We start from the raw sequence: 9,829 nt of genomic DNA, 5'->3' as shown, positions 1-9,829 counted from the left end.
CGCCATTAATTTCATCACGAGTTTTAAGCGATGTAAAGGAAAGTAGGTGAGAAAAGTTAGTGGAATATGATGCTCATTTTTATACATTAGTTTTTTAATAGAATGTAAGTGGAATAAGTCAGTGGAAAGTGATGTGTACCTACCATTTATGGTAAAGGTGAATCGAGACTCTTAACGGCGGACGAACAAGTCAATGGAAAGTGATGTGTACCTATCATGAACCAGAAACCAGTTTTTCACTTTTTCAAAATATTTTTTTTAAAATTTGTTGTTGCTAGGGCTTGAGAACACATGACCTCCTCTCTAAATACCAACTCCTTTACCACTCCACCACATGATCATTTTGTAATATTATGAACATTAATTATTCTTATACATTAAATCTGAAATTCTTTTTCCACTATAACTAATAATTCATTTTAATTTTATATTATTTTAAGAAATTGTTAATTATAATATATTTCTTATATTTTAATTATACTTTTACAATCACTAATATTTTACAATATAGGAGTTTATAATTATACATAGAGTTTAATACTAGTTTTTAATATTGTATATTATAATTTATTATTATATTTAAACTTAACGTTATTAAAATTATAATATACTAATACAAGACTTGTTTTCTACAATAATACTATTAAATGTATAACACTATAATATTTATTGATAAAATATTTAGTTAAATCTTATTATTACTAAATAAATAAATATATATATATAAACAGTATTTCAGTTCAACCAATGATTCGACCAGTGAACCGGTTGAACTAGTGAACCAGTAACGACGCCAGTTCGCCGACCAATCCGATTTTTAAAACATTGGTTAAAACACAAGAGCTTAAATGGACCAAAACTCAGGCCAAATCTAATTCACCGAACACCATATTCTATTCATATGGTGGGCCACCCCTTCCCCAATTCTCGACCAGTTTAATTCAGGGGCAACACAATTCTGATTAACTGAACAGGGTTTCGATGAACATTAATTTAATCACTTTACTTTCTCTTTATGTTGACTTTTAATAAATGTGTAAATAATGTGTAAAACGTTTACATTTGAAAAATAAAAGTAGACTGATCACCTCAATTTACCAAAACTCAGGCCAAATCTAATTCACCGAACACCATATTCTATTCATATGGTGGGCCACCCCTTCCCCAATTCTCGACCAGTTTAATTCAGGGGCAACACAATTCTGATTAACTGAACAGAGTTTCGATGAACATTAATTTAATCACTTTACTTTCTCTTTATGTTGACTTTTAATAAATGTGTAAATAATGTGTAAAACGTTTACATTTGAAAAATAAAAGTAGACTGATCACCTCAATTTATTTTTACTTTTGATGATTGAAATTTTTAATTGATAAAGCTAGACCCGCGTAGAATGTCAAAAAGTGCGGTCAATGAAGGCTGGCTGAGTCATTAGCAACACCGTGGGCGGATATGCATCATTCACAACCCTAGGATCAACTTAATCTCATACGTCTATTTCCTCCAGAATTCTTATATATACACCCCCTCTCTCAATCAAATTTCCATCTGCCTCCTTTATCTGTTATGATCATATGATTTTTCTTTATTCGTTACTCTAGGTTTAGCTAATTTCGTCGATGATTGATTCTCTCTATTATCTGCTACTTTATCGCTGTGAAATCCGATTGCTGTCCCGAAAATTGTGTGGCTGTGTTTGATGTTCCGTTTTTGTGTTTTGATTTCTGATCGCGTTTTTCTTCGTCCTTCATCTGAAAAAGGACGGTACTTGTTTCTAAGAAGGGATTGCGTATGATAATTTCCTGCCACTCTTCGTCTCCCTGCGTTTTCTTATGTGCGGATGCTACTTTTTTTTTTGAACGGTTGGATTATCTTTGATGCGGAGGTTTTGGTTTGACCACGTTATTTCATTCCGAACGAAATTGGCCTTTGTTATGAGAAGTTTCAACCGCAATTTACTATCGTCTGCAGTTTATAGCCTAGTTTTGCGAGTTTCAACCTATCTGCTTTTTGCGTGCGATATTCACTAGGATTTAACAGTTTGATTATGGAGGTGATTGCTATGGGAAGTTTCAAGCGCAATTTACTATCCTTCAGGCAATCAGGCTGCAGATGTTAGACTCGGCTGCCAATATATATGGATTCATCATTCATCATTCATAGTTTTTTCACTCTTTATCCTGTCATCATGTTCATCTCTCTGAGGCACCTATCCAACAATTATGCCTTCCCTATTTGCAGAAGCTGCTCAACAATTACTCATTCAGATTTACCAACTGCCGTCTTCTTTTCAAGTCAACTGCTGTTTGGTTTTTCTGATTGAACGTCTTTATGTCTTATTTTGCGTTTAAAGGTTCTTTTACCAGATTTTGTTTGATCTTCTATTTGATCTGTCATCCGTTTTATGTCTTCTCGCAGATTGGTCATACATATCCACTTGAGGTGTTGTCTCCGTGCAGTATATTCCTATATTTTTTTCTTTTTATGTGTTCTTATTATGTAGCCTGTAGTTTCAGGGGATTTAAACATGAACTAGCTGATTTTAAGGTATGATCTTATGTTACAATCAATATATCTTATTTATCTATTTAAAGTTTTAAGCTTTTAGTGATTTTCATTTCACTTTTAGAGGTCGTTTATAGGAATTCTTTTTAACTAGATATAATCATCTTTAACTGTCTACCATGATCTTATTGCTCCTTGGAATATATACATATATGTATCAAATCTTTTGAAAGGAGTGAATCTTGATTTATATTATCTATTTTTGTCACCGTCGCTAACAGTGTTTTGTCTCTTTTTCAATTTATAATCTTGTTTTGAGAAAATCTGTGAGTCTTCTTCTATTATTCCCTTTAATTTCAGCATTGAATTCATATAGGACCACGGTGTACTATTGTTCCTCTAGTACTGAGTGATTACTGTAAGGATAGATGAAGGCTGGGTACCTTGGGGGTGTGATCTGACTAATTTTTTATCTCTTTACAACTATCTGACTATTTTTTTTATCTCCACCGAAATATCTGCATATTGGTTTCGTTGACTCGGTCTTTTCTTGCCAAACTTCCTTTTGGAGGCTTTCTTGGTTTCCTCCTAACTTCCTTTGCTGATCCTGGTTCATCTCCTGGGATTTCTTGGTTCATCTCTTTGGAGTTTGCATATGCATTAAGTTTATTTGGGGGTCTTAATCTTAGTTGTTTAAAATCCCGTGTTTCATCGTAGCTCTTCTGCCAGCATGTTGTTGGTAGTCTGTGACGGTCCAATTACGTCAAGTCTACGTATTATGCTCTGCTTCAGGATAAAAAGTTATTGGTGTTGCTCATTGGGATATTAGGATCATCTCAAGTTCACGGAAAGGATTATTACTCTCACAGTTGCTATTTATATTTGGATTAATTGCTATTTCATCTATAGATTGCCAGATGCAGTCAAAAGTTTGGTGATATAAGAGCTAGTTGATCAGCAGAATACTTGTTGGTAGTCTTGTCACTGTAGATTAATGACACTGAATCTTGTGGATGCTGGTCTTTTGATTCTCTTCTTGCTCACGCATGGATGTTTTGGATGTTGAAAACTACCTGGAAGATCGAATAAAACAAAAATCTTAGGGAATTCCTTCAAGACTTATTATATTTCTCCTCAAGTATCACTTATTTATTTATGAAGAGGACTGAGGATAGTACCCCAAAGTATTTGATGCTGTTGTCCTAAATATCTGATCCAACCTGTCCTAGTTTTTTTTTTTTTTTTTTGGCATTTCTGGTGGGGGCCCACTCATTCAATAAGAACTGTTAGTTCGAGTAGGTCTTTGGAACATTTTTGTTTATCAGGTTTATATTTCTACCTAACAAAAGTAACTTCACAACCTTTGTTACAGTGTGGTCCTGTTATTACTTCTTGGATTTAATTTAATCAATGTCACAGATGTTACTGACTGAAGGAAATCAATACTCAATAGGTGAAACATAGATGGGCAGGGGAAACCCCACAGTGTTAATACTTGTTCTGGTGTTATCTCCTTCCTGCCAGCTTTTGATTATTTTCAAGGTTAATGATATGTCTTTTAGCCTTCTTTTCTGTTACTTATCTTTATATTATATTTTTTCTTTGCTAATTTAGTTTGATTTATTGTCAAAGAAACATGTCATACGTGTTAATTTGTGCTGATTTTAAATGAAGCTATGTATTTTTTTAAGCTGTCTTGTTTTTAGTTGATTTTAATTTTAATGTGGTGGACTGGACTATGGCTCCTTCTTGCACGGGTAGAAATAAAGATTTCCTCAAGGTTTGGGGCATTGTCTTCTCATTCCACATACTGCTACCTGCTCTTCCTTGTGAACTTTTCTGTGGTTCTTCCTTTGGCTGATGATCCTAAAAAAATTGATCACTCTTCATCTTTGGCCATCTGAATCATTTTGGTTTATCATCGCTTTGTTCTCAACATGGTGTTATACTCAGAGAAGTCTTATTTATTAGCTCTTAATTCTTGATAGGACCAATTGGGCTTCTTGGTGATATATTTTGTTTAGGATCATATAAAGAGCATGTAATGTATCATTTGTACTGATGATGTTGGTCTCTGGTTACATGCCTTTTGAACTACAGGGTGCTAATTTGGTTAAAACATTATCATAAGGGATTCAACTGTTTGGAATATGAAGTGTTTTCAGTGTGTCTTCATGGTTAGATTGAATGTAGTGCCATCCTGGTCTTTTTGCATAGGACAGAAGCTGCTACTAGAGTACTAAGTTTGGTCAAAGACATTTCTTTTCTGGGTTTATAGCATTCTCAAGATTTTTTCAGCTAAGTTGTTCTTTGTCAGATCTTATTTGGGAGGCAGTGGATTTGTTACTGTTGATTATCTCTCTGGTGTTTCTGGTCATCTAACCTTCTCAGATTACATTGGTTCAATATCTTTATTTGTTCTCACTTGAGACGTTCTGGTTTTGCAAGCTGAAATTTTTTGCTGGAAGTTATTATTTCGACCGGTCGAGGACATCACACAGTTGGTATTTTTGTGCGGTTTTATCCTTTCCTCTCAGCTTTTGATTTGCAGTCCGATCCAAGCTATAAGTTCTTATGCTGTCTTCACCTCCAATGCCTTTTGAATTTGGAACTACTGCTGCTTATGAAATGAGTATATGTGTGTTGAGAGGCCGGATGCAAGGCCATTTTGTGGAGTAAATAGTTTTGATTTGCAGTTCTTCTATTCCAGTTATTTTTGCTGTAGTAGTTTAAAGGTATATCAACTTCTCTTTACTGCTACAATCTTGTTATTGGATATCTATTTAGTTCCAATATTGTGTACTGTAGCATCTGATTGGAAATATGTGCTTACCAACTGTGACATGTTCTAAACTACTCCTATTTGTTTTGTGAAGCAGTTGGATAATTATTATCCTTGTTAAGTGTCATCCTTCCCTGTATAGTAGTACGTAGTATTTGTTTACCAATCTGCAAATGGAGTTGATTTCATAATGCTTTGAAATTGTTTCTTTTGTTTCCAACTAGCTTATTTTCTCTGGAGTGTCATCCTTCGTTATTAGGATACTTAACCCTGCCAGTCTCATCCTTTCCTGTATAGTAATTCTTTACCAATCTGATGAAATTGATTAATTTATTTCATAATGATTTCTTTGACATTTGTTCTTTGATTTCTCAACTATCATCCAAAAAAAAAGTTCTCGATAGGATAGGGGGTTGATAGTCTTTGTAGAGGATGCTATCTTGATAAATTGTTCTTCTGGCTGTGCCCTGTGTCTTGATTAGGTCTAACTTTTTGGGGTGTGATTTTCACCAGTCTTGTTTTTTCATATAAAGGTAGTAGTGGATTAAGACTTCGTTGTCATACAGTCCCCTTGTATATTACCCTATTTATGGACTTCATCCTTGGTAGTATATGCTATAATAATGCAATTCTGTGCAGGGCCTATGTTTTTATTGACGTTTCAGTTGCCTTCTATCCCCTGCCTACATCTGTCTGTCGTTTCTTTTTTTCTCACTAGGTGTATCCTTTGTTTTAGATTTCAGATGTTTGAATCTTCTTGGGTCTTAAAATTAGCAATGGGTTGTAAAACATTCGAATACTTGCTATTCATGTGCTTCATTTACTGACATTGCTGACAATTAGACAATTACAAGTGATTCTACTCAGATGTTTGAATGGCATTCTGGATTTATTAGGATTAATACTTGACCTGTTTTCTTGATGACTTACTTTGCAGCTTATCGTTGTGTATTGCCGTGTTATGTGTAATGCTACTTTCCGTGTATCTGTTTCAAATTATTTGATTGTAAGATGATTAACTTAGTGTACTGCTTTTCTTTTTTCATACGTCATTAGGTATATAGCCAATTTCTACAAAATGATTTCAGATGGCGTATGATTAACATATCTTTTGCGTAATTTTCAGAGTGATCCTTGCTTGTTGGAATACGGAATTCTCATTTTGCATTAGCTGACTGTATAAGAAAAGGAGGCGCACCAGAGAACCTAGGGTATTATGGAAGACTGCTCTTTTCCAACTTTATTGTGTTCTAATCTTCTTGAAAATGATCTCAATTCCTACTTCCTTAGTTCCTTAAGTATCATGTGGCATATGACTAACATCTTTTGCATTACTTTTTTATAAATGATTCGTGTATGTCACTTATGGAATTCTTATTTTGAATTGGCAAACCATAGTATAAGGAAATGATTATGTTGCATCTGAGAACTTAGGTTATCATAGGGAAGCCTGATTTTGTATTTTGCTGACCATATAAGGATGAGGTTTTACATGGGAACTCTAGTGGACTCTTCTTGCTTGTATGAACTTGTCTTGATCTGGATTTCCTTTGCTCTAGCAAAGAAGTTCACTGGGTTATGTGTCTGCGTGTGTCTATTCACCTTTTGTCTTTTCTTGTAAAATGTAAGTAGAAAGACAGACATATAAATCCTAGTAATGAGGATTCTCTAAAATTGTGGAGCATGCTGTTGCAGGTACTTGTGAACATTAGTTTACCTTACCTAAATGAAGAATCATCTCATGCTTGAAATCATCCTTGATAAGGTCGAGTTTGCTAATTTGATCTACTTATGTCGAGTGCTCGGGATATGACGCATATTGATTAGTTGAGATCACAGTTCATCTGGCTGGATAGTTGACATTTACTATTAGAGAGGCTATCTTCTGAAATCCTGATCTAGAGATGAACGTTTCCCCTTGGTAGCAGGTGTGGTTTCTTGATTTTTCGCTATCATTGCTTCACATTAGTAGGGTGTGTCGATTGATCCTACTTCGTGGTATTTTTTTTATTTTCCTTATTTGGTTTACTTGCATAGGTAAGTAACTTGTGTAACTTCGCCTGTGGTGCATTAGTTGCCCACAGCCGGTCCCAAGCCCGGGTAAAAGGAGGAGGGACAAGTTCTTAGGTTTGGGTCAATCAATGCTTCGTCGGGTTGAGGTAGTGTGTATAATGATATTATTATCTGATGTATAATTTGATGTAGTTGAGTAGTGAGGTTTATCTATCTGTTATCATCGGGAGCTCAGTGATCGTCCTAGCATAAATTAACACCCAATTTATCAACCTGGCCTTTGATTTCTATTGCCATAAAATTGAGAGTAATGGCTGTTTCACTTTCATTTGATAAAAGAGGGAAGACTACTGAGATCATATAGAAGAAGTGAAACGGAGGGGAAGAGCTTTGAGTATTGTCTTTTGGTTCTAACCATCTTTAGGGATTGATTTCCCGATTTCCCCTTTTTAGTTGTCCCGTTTAAGTAATTTATTTATATTTTAAATTATAAATATAATATCTAATCTCTCTTACTTTCTTTTTCTATATCCTTACTCATATTTTATATTTTTCATTTCATAAAATGAAGACTAACATTTTCTTGATTTTTTCGGTTTTTGTACCGAAAAGAAATTTAATCACATACGGTGGATTAGCAAAGTGGTGGCAGAACCGCAGAAGTGTGAATCAAAGAAAACTATTTTGATATCTGATAAATGATAATCCTAGAAGCAGAATTCATCATGAGATCTTAACAAATTTATCTGCATTTATAAAAAAATAGTTTTCACCCACGTGCAGCACGATGAAATATTTTTTCATCATATAATTTTAAATTCTTGATTGATTAATTAAAATGAGAATTAATATATCTATATAAGATTTAAAATAGAAAAATATACTACATATAATAACAATTCAATAAATGTATACTCCTCAATTCATTTTACACCTAAAAACATTAAATTAAACATATTTATTATGGAATCAAGACAAACACAACTATTTCGACAATGATGAAGAAACTATAACAAGTGTTAACATTTCTGAAAAATATATTTTAAAACAATCCTTCATAGTTCTCTAATAAAAATATTGTAAATTACACTTTTAATAAAATAATGAATCGTAACTCATAATATTAAAAATGATAAAATTATGATTATAAAAAAAATTCAAATGATAAACTACACAATTTTTTTTTTTTTTTTTACATTAATTGGTAACATTATTACATTAATAATAGTGATACCCCCTTTTGAATGTTGGAGCATGAAACATCTATATTATTTTTATGCTACTTTACAATTCTCAATACTACAAATTTTCATTTTGTAAAAATACAATTCTTCCCTCTCTAAGAATAATAAGATTGTGATAAAATTCTCGAACCATATACACCCGGTAATCTAACTATTGTAATCAAAGAAAAAAAACAACAATAAATGAATTGGAAATTACAATGAAATTAGTCAAGAAAAACTCTCTTTCCGCAAGACAAATTACATCACGGTTAGTGCTCTCGGATTGACATAATATCCCCAAAGATGAAACGACTTCATCCTAATGTATATAATATTTCAAACCTGCCAGACACCTATGAACTTGATGGGCTCCAAAAACCGAGCAATACAATGTTCCTAAAATGTGTAATAAAATGTTGAGAACTTGAGAGAGAATGGACTATGGAGAATGCTTTTATTGATGTATAATTCATCCACAACTCTATACCTTTTATAGGCATACAATTAGGTCATAAGAGATCATGAAATTAAAACATCATAAATTAAAAATTAAGACATAGACGTTACAATACCTCATTGTCAAATTGGAATACTATAACACGTGTTATGTTAATTATTTCCAATGGACACTATGTTGAAGGAGTAACGGCATCATATGCATAATAAATTCCAATGTCAAATATTAAAATATTTTTGTTTGAGTTTAAAGAATTTAATCAGCCATATAAATTTCAAATATTTCACTTTTTCAATAGAATTTACAATATATGTATAGAAGGAGTAACGGCAATGCAACATAGCCATATTAAATAGTAATGGCATATTGTTCAATTAAATAGGTAACTGCAATTTGTAGCCTAATTTTAAAATTGAAATATTGATGACATTTACTACACATAAATATTTATAGCAGTTACTACAAGTATACAGATTTATTAGACATCGTCCAAAATTAGGGGTGTCGAAACGGGTAGCGGGTAACGGGTATTCCCGAACCCGATCCGATACCCGTCGGGTAACGGGTACCCGATACCCGATGGAGTCGGGTAACGGGGCGGGATCGGGTATGACTATTTTGGATTTTGCGGGTATCGGGTATACCCGATACCCGCTCGGGTAACCCGTTAGTCCCGACATACCCGATATGTATATTAATATTTTATAATTTTTAATTTTTAATTTTAATATTTGGTGACTTTTGGTTATAATTATTTACTACTTTTGATGAAAGTGAGACATTGTTGGTTACTTTGTTAATTTTTCATATTTAGTTTTTTGAATGGTGATATGAATTTAGGAGTT

At 33.3% G+C, this 9,829-nt stretch overlaps 1 long non-coding RNA gene across 1 annotated transcript; it reads left to right on the top strand.

The window, feature by feature from the left end:
* The first annotated feature begins 1,553 nt into the window (after window positions 1–1,553).
* LOC125194451 (uncharacterized) lies at window positions 1,554–7,816 on the top strand. Its single transcript, XR_007171761.2, has 3 exons — window positions 1,554–5,241; window positions 6,415–6,499; window positions 6,984–7,816. It is a non-coding gene; the product is annotated as an uncharacterized LOC125194451 (long non-coding RNA).
* The last annotated feature ends 2,013 nt before the right edge of the window (window positions 7,817–9,829 follow it).

This window comes from Salvia hispanica, chromosome 4 (genome assembly GCF_029641045.1).
Source record: "Salvia hispanica isolate PSC_SH4W2 chromosome 4, Shi_PSC_v1, whole genome shotgun sequence".
Classification (NCBI taxonomy): domain Eukaryota; kingdom Viridiplantae; phylum Streptophyta; class Magnoliopsida; order Lamiales; family Lamiaceae; genus Salvia; species Salvia hispanica.
The sequence above is the reverse complement of the archived record's forward strand: the minus strand, read 5'-3'. Positions and strand labels throughout refer to the sequence as shown.